General features: G+C 40.6%; 1 protein-coding gene across 1 annotated transcript in view; it reads right to left on the minus strand.

The window, feature by feature from the left end:
• Nucleotides 1-10075, minus strand: part of gfra4a (GDNF family receptor alpha 4a) — a 151662-nt gene that overhangs the window by 104238 nt on the left and 37349 nt on the right. The gene's annotated exons all lie outside the window — the stretch shown is intronic.

Here is a 10075-nt window from a genome sequence, read left to right on the forward strand (position 1 = left end):
ACACACACACACACACACACACACACACACACACACACACACACACACACACACACACACACACACAAACCCCTTTAACTAGCTTTGCTTGTAACTTGTACCTGGCAGCTAGCAAACCACTAAGCACTCTCTTGTATTCATTAGTGGGCTATTTTGTGCCGTCTCTGGCTGAGGGCCTGGCTGAGCTGAATGCGGCTGGCGAGTGACAGGTTGGTGACAAGGCCTTCATCACCATCATGGGCACGGCAAGCCCAAGTCGCGGCATGTCCCAATCCGCTCGGTGTGTGTTGTGCAGCCCAGATCTGTCCCAGCCGTCTCACTGCTTCTCAGCTGTGACTGCGTACCGAATCCAGAGCCAGACATGATAAATATTCCATCTGCTGAGAGGCCGTTTCTCTCCCGTGATCTCTTGCAGAATGAGCCATGAAAAGACCAGGCTGTCTGCTGTCTGTCTCTATGCATGTGTGTTTTCCTTAGTCTTATCACTCTGTCTTTAAGTTTGTCAGTCTATCCCATCTATCTCCTCTTCTGGGCACTGCCCATCCTGCTGTTTGCCTCCTCTCTTCATGCCTGTATGTTTGCCTTTCTTTAATCCTGTACACCTATTTGTACATGTGTTTTTGCCCCAAGGGATTTCAGTCTGTCTAGTTTGAATCCACTACATCTATCTTACATATTAGCCAAGGCTTACTGAGATGGAAATGTGAATAACTCTATCTAATATTAGCTTGTTTTAGTGCATTGAAGAAAAACTCTCTCTGCCATATAACTGCACCTTAACTTTTCTTCACTCCATTATTTTAGTATGCAGCACTTTGAGGGACATGGGAATATTTATTACATCTATATTCATGCTGCTGCTTTGACCTTTGAGGTCTTTTTCTTTGATGGCTTGTCATATTGTTGATCGAGGAATTTAAGTTTATTCGGGTTGGAAAACTCAATGAAAGTCATTGTGGATAAATCTGTCAGCTAAACCGTCTCTGACATGTCCTCTATATGACTTCTTACCCTTTCCTGTTTACCTGTTTGCATGTCCGGTCCGTCTGTACAAGGTGCTCCTTGTCTGTGCTATTTGTCTGTTGCGTTTTGCCCCACTGCCTGCAAACCATGCCCTTATTTCCACAGCATATCTCTGAAAAAGGGCCCTTGCAGCCAACAGGGAAATCTGATGGGGGACTAAAAGTCATTTGGCATTACAAAGACATAGTGGGATGTACAGCATTGCAGGGATACCATATTCCTTCAAGCTGACCACGATGAGTGGATGACCTTAAACGCTTTTAGTGTAAATCCTTATGTTCATCTGGTGCACAACCATTTTCAATGTGACAGAGAGCTTGAGCTTTGATAGTGACTTCTATTTAAATTATAATGACCATGAGGGCTCAGACTATAAGTCCTGGGATGGAGCCGTGGCCCTAACCTGTACTCACACTCCTGATCTTGATGTACTGGGGCTCAAGGAGGAAATGTACTAAAACAAAAGGGGACTCGACTCACTGAGCTGTGGGGGTTACAAAAGTTGATCCAGCAGCCCAAGCTGAACAGATTAGGTATTTCCACAGTCCCCGAGGTTAGCTGGGTTTCACTTGAGCAGTTTTATTGCAAATGAAGATCTCTGCCATTTATAAAGATTGGGTGCCAAGTCTTTTAAAAGAAGAAATAGGTAGTATTTTTACTTTCTCATATACTGAAATGTCTGTGTAATATCTGCGGCGGGTTAATGAGGTCGGTGAGAATGCTACAAGGTGCAGTGTCAGAGCTTTGTCAGTGCAGCTGCTATTTCTATTGAAATTATGATTAGAAATCCAAGAAGGCTGAATGTTTAGGCTTTTTTGAGGCTCCTTAGTCTACCAGGTACAACCAGTCTATGAGGGGCCAAAATTCATTCTTCACTTCCACTATACTCTTTCATTCACATACATTATTCTCTTGCATACATATATTTTTTTCAGACATGTATGCATTCTCTTCTTACATACATATATTATTTGTGAGATTAAATGCATATTGAATGCATGTAAATGAGAGCAAAATGTAGGAATGCATAAATGAAAATGCATGTATGTTAGAGTGAAAATTTGTAAATATGTACATTAAAATACATGTATAAGAGAGCACAATATTGCAATGTGTGTGTTAAATATGTGTAAACATGAGAATAAAAATATCTAAATATAAAAATTTAAATAAAACTATGTGAGAGTGAAAATATATGTATGTGAAAGAGGAATATATGTATGTCAGAGTGAAAGAATGAATTTTGGCTTGTACGGCCCCTCATACCAGTCTGTATATATACTTAGATGGGGCGATCGTGGCTCAAGAGTTGGGAGTTCGCCTTGTAATCGGAAGGTTGCCGGTTCGAGCCCCGGCTTGGACAGTCTCAGGTCGTTGTGTCCTTGGGCAAGACACTTCACCCGTTGCCTACTGGTGGTGGTCAGAGGGCCCGGTGGCGCCAGTGTCCGGCAGCCTCGCCTCTGTCAGTGCGCCCCAGGGTGGCTGTGGCTACAATGTAGCTTGCCATCACCAGTGTGTGAATGGGTGGATGACTGGATATGTAAAGCGCTTTGGGGTCCTTAGAGACTAGTAAAGCGCTATATAAATACAGGCCATTTAGATCTAAACTTTTTATTACGCTACATTAAAAAAATATATTCACATGTCATATACATTGTCCTTCTTATAGGTTACTTCGAATGTAATACAAATACTTGACTTTAAAAAATGTTTTTCTACAAGCCAACTATTCATACTAGTGCCATTTCTTACTCAAATGAGACATGGTAAAACTGTAATGCAATACAAGCTGTGAATAAAAATGTTATCTCTACAGGTAGAAAACTGTGTGTTCTAAACCATATGTACTGTAGGCAGTGTGAGTGAAAACAACTATTACCTCTCACACCAATTAACGGGTTTCACAGTCATTTATCTGTTTGTTCAGGTGATGGAAAATTCTTGGCTGATTTCTTGGTCACTTATCACAAGCGCTGCTTTCTCTTTTTTGGCTTTTTATGTCATCCAGCCAAAAAATAAAAACAAAGTGGATTTTCTTCTTCTTCTTCGACAGCATCCACGCAAGAATGTGTGCCTGAACCCAATTGCGGTTTGTATATAAGCCAATGTAAGTCTACAGTTGTCTGTGGGCACGTTTGCATATAACTTGGCCTAAACGTTAGCTGTAGCTAACGTTACAGCTGATGCCCTGCCATACGAGCGCAAAGGCAAAACTACACATCTAACTCATAGAGATATCAGCATGCCTGAGTGACTTGCTCAATTTCAGCAGTGGAAGAGCATTCGCTTAATGCACTCAGTGCCAATGGGAGGTCTGGTGGGTTAGATTGCCTCCGAGTCGGTGAGAAGACAACAAAAGGTTTTTTTCTAACAAGACGGTGATGTTAATTATTCAACAATGACAAATAAGTGTTCTTTTATGCCCACCATTCCTGCATTTGCCACATAAAACATCAGGGAGATATCATTATATTTTAAATTCACTGTGACGTTGTATCCCCCCACGCTGTGCCAAGTGGTAAAAAAGCTTTCATCATATCAGTGTCTCTGTTTCTGTCCAAGTGCCTGTTTGCCTCCATTAAACATAGATCCTGCTATCCTGCTGGTAGCACAAGAGAACAAAAATGAGCTTCTATCTGTGTGTTCTCTTTCAGCTGCGTAACAGTCAAGTATCTGTGGAAAGCACCACTTTTAACTCTGTGCTTTAACTCAGCCCAAAAGTCCTTATATGGCTGAGCAACGAAGAGGACTCCCTTGAGAACATATTTGGAGTAATATTCGAGAATTTTGGTTAATTAACTTTGAAACAATAGAAAGTACGATAAAAGAAAATGTTACCCACAATGTGTTTAACTTTCATATCAATGAGAACATATTTCAAAGGCACACACTCCTATTTATTATCCTATTTTTGTAGAAAGGTCTTTGTTTTTCCTGCAGGGAAAAAACCGTGAAACAAAGTTTGTAGATTTGAGAGGTTTTGTTCCTGACTGGCTACAAAATCTCCTGAGAGGAGCTATTTTCTTCTCTTATTTACCTGTGGGCAATTATTGTGGTTTTGACTATTATTCCTCTCAGTTATGAAGTTTACTCACACACCTAATTTACATGAGTGCTATAAAATAAAAACGAAAACAATTTTTATGGATTTACCAGAAATTAGAAGACTAGAAAGCTGAAACTATAAATTCGGCTGTAAGATTTATTTTATCATTGAGGACACTTAGAAACTGCCAGCAGGAGTTGTTACAGAGTTTTTATGTTGTTTCCTGGATTCTTGCAGCAATAACGACATGTTGTTAAAAACGTAATAAATGAGTAAAGCCTAAGCTAAAATAAGGATCAGAATTTTAGCATTAAAAAAGGCAGATTAATATGAATATTAATTTGGGGGCTAAGCATATGTGTAGTATTCACCACCATTGAACTGTTCTGCCACAACTATAAGAATCATCATGTTTTCATGAGAATAATAAAAAATTGGGTCACTGGACTTTAATTGTTGATACAGTTTTTGTAGTGATGTATATATCCCATAATGGCTGCAGTTCATCCGTAGTTAAGTAAAGCGTGTCTTTCTGCTGTATACCTCATTTGTCAAAGTGCTTGGTGTGAAGCATTCACATCTGTTTACTCTTGAGGAGACTGTACAGTTCAATACAAGTTGACAAGTCAATATAGCTCATGATATCCTGAAATTTTCTCTTGGTAAGGGCTGGAATTGGTGTTAGCTTCTGTTAGCGCCACCATTAGCCACGGTTAGCCTCTGTTAGGGCTCCTTTATCCCCACAGCGTGAACTTTGGCGAATGTATCGTACACCAAAGTTGAAGTTAAAGGTCATATCTGCTGTTGCCAGCCATAAATGGATATGACTGTGTGATTACATTACCTGTGGTGCACAATGTGAGCAATGTGACAGGTATCGAGGTCTTTACCAAAACTTTCTTAGAAGTGGCTCTAATATTGTCAGACTGAGGCAATTATCTAATAAACTCTAATACAATGTGCGAATGTAATCACACTGTTTATCAGATGTAACGTGTGATTTGCTAATGTTAGCTAGCATAATGTTAGCTTATAACCAGCTAACGTTGTTATAGCTGGCTTTTGGCCAGCTCTTCAGATTTGTATGTTTAATCTGCTAGCAAAATGTAAAAGCGACAATATCTGGATGAATAACCATATTTACATATGGTTTATTTTATTATAGAGTTGATTTCAGTTTGGTAGATGAGGCTTCAGGTGTGGAGGGGGAGGGTAAGGTGAAGATGAGAGAGGAAAGAGCTGATGGAGAAAGAGATAATGGAAAAACAATGCACAAAATCTAAATGTACAAACTTTATTTGGTCATATACAGTTTAAAAGAGCCATTTGTGTTCTTTGAATTAAAACTAAGTTATAATTGGCACTTTTAAATGATTTGTTAGCTAAATTTAGGTGTTTAGATTGCTAATCAGGTTTACCCTTGAGGGTCACTAGACATTTACTGTTTGATTCTGTATTGTGTGGACAAAGTAACTTAAGCTGTCAAGTAAATGTATTTGAGAAAACAGTATTTGCCAATTGTACCAGTACCCCAAACTGTACTGAAGAGCAAAGTATTTGGAATATATTACATCCACCAATGTAGCAAAACATATAAGGTGAAGTTCAATTCAATCAAGATTCAATCAAAAAATTAAAATTATTTTCTGTTTTACACACTTTCTGGTTGGTGCTAAGAACAGCACTACTGATAGTGGCCAAAACGAGCCTTTATGAACTTCACTATGCAGCCTTGCAAGCTCCTTGCCTTGGAAGCAGCATTATAAGCCTTCCTTCAATAAGAGTTTCAAGTAGCACGATAACACCCACTCTTACAAAATGTCTGTTAGCAAACAAACAAAACAAATTGTGCACTTTTTCTCATGCACCGGTAGATAACACGCCTTTGAACGATTTCCAAAATGCATATCTTGCACTTTGGAAGTGAACTCTTCAAGCAGAATATTGTGCATCTGCTGCGTGTAGGCAGCTGAGTTGCAGAGCGTCATCTGTGTTTTCATACTGAAGAATAAGCAGGAAGAGGGTGGAAGACTTCAAAGCAGCTTTTTCGTGCCACCAGAGTATTCCATGGATAATAGACTTAAGGGGAAGATTTATCAAACAGCACACTTGGGGACTCTAATGTGAAACGCGAATATGAGTGAGAGAGAGTTTGAGTGTGGCAAAGATGTGTATAAGTGTGCATGTAGTGTCTGTGTTAAGAGTGTGTGATTTAAGGAGTGTCTCTGTGTTGACAGGCTGTGTGGCTTTTGTGTTTGCATGCATGCTGAGGAATGCGTGTGTGTGCACACTTTCTAGGTGTGATTAAGAGCGAAAGCAGGTTCACGGATGCCATCTTTAGTTCTGAATTTCTGAAGTGAATATGCTAATGAGCGGCCTGCCTGCCCACGCAAACACACACACACGCACATACGCACCATCTCCCTCACAAGCCGTCCACCTACACACAGACTCAGAGTAGGCACCGGGGGCTGCGGGGAATAGCTTATTTATTTAAACCTCTCCTGTTGACTTGCCAACTTTGATACATGTTGAATAATTTCCATCAGCACACAGTCATCATCCAATCCACTGCCCGATCAGTCACACTGAACCATATTGAAAAAGCATTAGGCGTGTACCCATGTCCCACCATCAAGCTACTAATATAAATATTTGAATTGACTTGATGATTAAGCATGGCTGACTGGCTGTGCTCAGTAGAATAATGGCCTAACACATATCAATATTAAGCAGGGGGTCTTTCCTATTACAGCCTCACAGCAAAGTCATTAATTGAGCAGAGTTCATGAAAAATATGCAAATACCCTGTTGACATTCTGATATGTAAATGATGTCACTCTTTTTTTTAAATAATGAAGAGTGCAGATTATGCACTTGCTCGTAGGCCGAGCACCACAAGAGCAGCGCAAAGGAGTTACACTAAGTGTAGGATTTTATTATGAATTCACTGCTGGATTAGTGTCATTTGAAAGTCTGCATATATCCAAAAGACAAAAAAAAGACAATACAATTTCACGGCAACCAATTTTTCAATTTCATCTGTTTCTTGAGACCATATTTCAGTCAAAGGCATTTTATTATTTAAGGGCATTTTCATGCTCATGCTACAGTTGGCGCAGACAATTGTGCTGATGCTCAAGCACTGGCTTTCTGTGTGAAACACGAACACAAGCTGTGACCAACTGTGCAGGCTACATGGAACCTGGCATTTTGTTAGAGGCAGGGTAGACCCAGGAAAAGATGCCAGTGTATCAGTCCAGGGCTACCACATGCACACACACACACACAAATAGACCGGCATTCACATGCATCTATGGCCAATTAACCTAACATGCTCATCTTTGGATGTGGGAGGAAGCTGAAGCACCTGGAGGAAATCTACACAGACACAGGGAGAACATGCAAAAGGAAAAATGATTTCAAGATGTAGCAGCTTGACGTAAAGCCACAGTTATAAAGCCTAAGAAATTATAATGGAAATAAAAAAACTGACCCATACGTAACTTAGAAGATTTAAAAGACATATTAAGAAATTATTAAAATCAACTTCACTTGACAGTTGATCCAGCTTTGCATCATGCCATAACCACAGTATATATAAAAAAAGGACCCACAGGGATGCCACCGATTACTTTTGGTACTCTGTATTCTGAAGCTTCAGACATCAGTGGTTTGGCTGCTCCCACACTGGGTTTTTGGAGTCAGAAGCTATGTTTAGTAGCCCGATCACCAAAGTACATCTACAAACAGGTGCAGGTGCAATGTGCAAAAACACATGTTGTCTGTTTAAGAATAAAACCGTAATATTTCACTCACCAGAACTGAACCAAATATTTCTTGCACGGTCTATTCTAGACAACAGGTTATAATAATGATAATTAGATAATCCATTAAAAAGGCTCCAAAAGGGACCAATATAAGCACAGTATAGAGGCCCAGTTAATGACTCAAAGTAGTGGAGGTGAGCAGACAGCAGACACTGATCGCCTCCAGCTGGCTGTGTTGGAAACCTGTCAGTCATAGTGCCCAAGCCACTAATTTCAGTATCCAGATGGACGAGTTACAAAAAAATAACAAAAAAAACCTCCCACAAAACATTTTATAAGCCAAAGCTCCGGTGGTACCCATTGCCTTTATTTTTCAGCTCTTGGTCATCTAAGTGATGTAGCTTAAGATTAACATTGTAGAAGACAGGTATTCTTATTTTGCAGCACATATTCCAGCTGGGAGGAGCTAAGAGGTAAGGACGAGATGCAAGTGAAGGAAGGGAAGAGAGGCATTAACACAAAGAAAGCATCCTCTCTATGACTTCTACTGAGGTGCACTCGAACATGGAACAGGACTCTAAACTGCTTAGAAACCTCCTTGATGTCCAACAGTTAAAAACAGCTTTTATATCCAAAGTTTTCCACTTTAAATGTGAGTAAACTTCACACGGTGAGGCTGCAGGGGAGAGGTCAACCATCTCGGGAGTGTCTTCTGTGTAAATTCCAGACTTGTGGGGTGTTTGAATCTCTTTCATATGTATATGTAGGAAGAGCTACTGGGAATGTTTATGGAGTGTGCAGTGCTGCAATAGTCTGGATAAAATGTGACACAAAACCAGGCACCGGGAAGCAACAGGAGGTAACCACTCGAAGAACTTCATTACCCATAAATTACAATGCTCTTCTCACATCTCAATTCCCTCTCAGTGGCTGCTTAGACTAATGATGACAATAAAAGATCCCCTGCTAGTGTCCAACGCTTCAATTTCATCTGGGCAAAGGGGATGAGCCTGCGCATCTCAGTGAGGAAGAATGAGAATCGGCTACAATAGCCAGCCTGCAATTTTGCCTGATAAAACTGCCAGTCTGTTATTTGCATAAATACAAATATCAGAAAGGGTTTAAGGGGGAAGGAAAATTGAGGAAAAGACAATGTGACAGGAAAGAATGGAGCATGGGGAAATAGAAAGAAAAGGCACTGAGAGAGGAAGGAAGAGAAAGACAAAGAAGAAGAAGGTGGAGGGGACCAAAGGTGAGACGAGGAATGATAGCACCAGGCCTTAATTACAGGTCCGTCCCCTGTTCTCCAGGTCAGACCATGATTCACAGCCAATGCTCGAGCAGTCGTGCGTGAGTGTTTGTGTGTCTTCGTCTGTGTGTGTTCTGGTGGGGGTGGGCAACCAGCCACCTGCACAGAAAGCCCATAACCTTATCACTGCTGGGAGGGTCAACGATATGAACTCAAACAACTGTAAATAATATTGTCATTGTGAGGGAACAGAGGGAACAGAGGTAAAAAAGTTGAAGGAGAAAATGGAATAGAGAAAGATGGACACAAGGTTCAAGTGACAGAGAGGGCACAAGAGTAAATACAACTTTATTTCTGCGTGACACCAGACAGAGACAAAATGCGGCATTTCAGATTGTATCGCTGGATGAATGTTCTTACTTTGACCTTCATGGTAACCTTAAATTTGACATAATGCACTAAACTGACTTTACTCTGGCTTCTTAAATTCTCTCACTGGAAAAGTTTTATTAGTTGTTTAAAATGTGACAGCATCCATAGATGAATATTTGAGTGTTAAACTGTAACTTTCAGACTGTTCTGCACAGCAGAGGACAAATTGTACATAAAAGATCGATACTTTATCCATTCAACTGGCATGTAAGACACTTCTGACTCCTCTGGTTGCAAAAAGATAGTCTGGAAGAAAATAACCTTAAGGATCTCTTAATCGGGCCGGCATAGTGTACAGGAACATCTGTGCAGAGCATAACCTGGAAGTCCCGAGGTCAAAATGGGAGATGCCCCCAAGGGTGGTGGAGAATGACCGAGCTAGGATCCTGTGGGACTTCCAGATACAGACGGACAAAATGGTGGTGGCTAACCAACCGGACATAGTGGTGGTAGACAAACATGAGAAGACGGCCGTAGTGATCGATGTAGCGGTTCCGAATGACAGCAATATCAGGAAGAAGGAACACGAGAAGCTGGAGAAATACCAAGGGCTCA

Source organism: Pundamilia nyererei, unplaced genomic scaffold (genome assembly GCF_000239375.1).
Source record: "Pundamilia nyererei isolate P.nyererei 1_Seehausen unplaced genomic scaffold, PunNye1.0 scaffold00029, whole genome shotgun sequence".
Taxonomy (NCBI): domain Eukaryota; kingdom Metazoa; phylum Chordata; class Actinopteri; order Cichliformes; family Cichlidae; genus Pundamilia; species Pundamilia nyererei.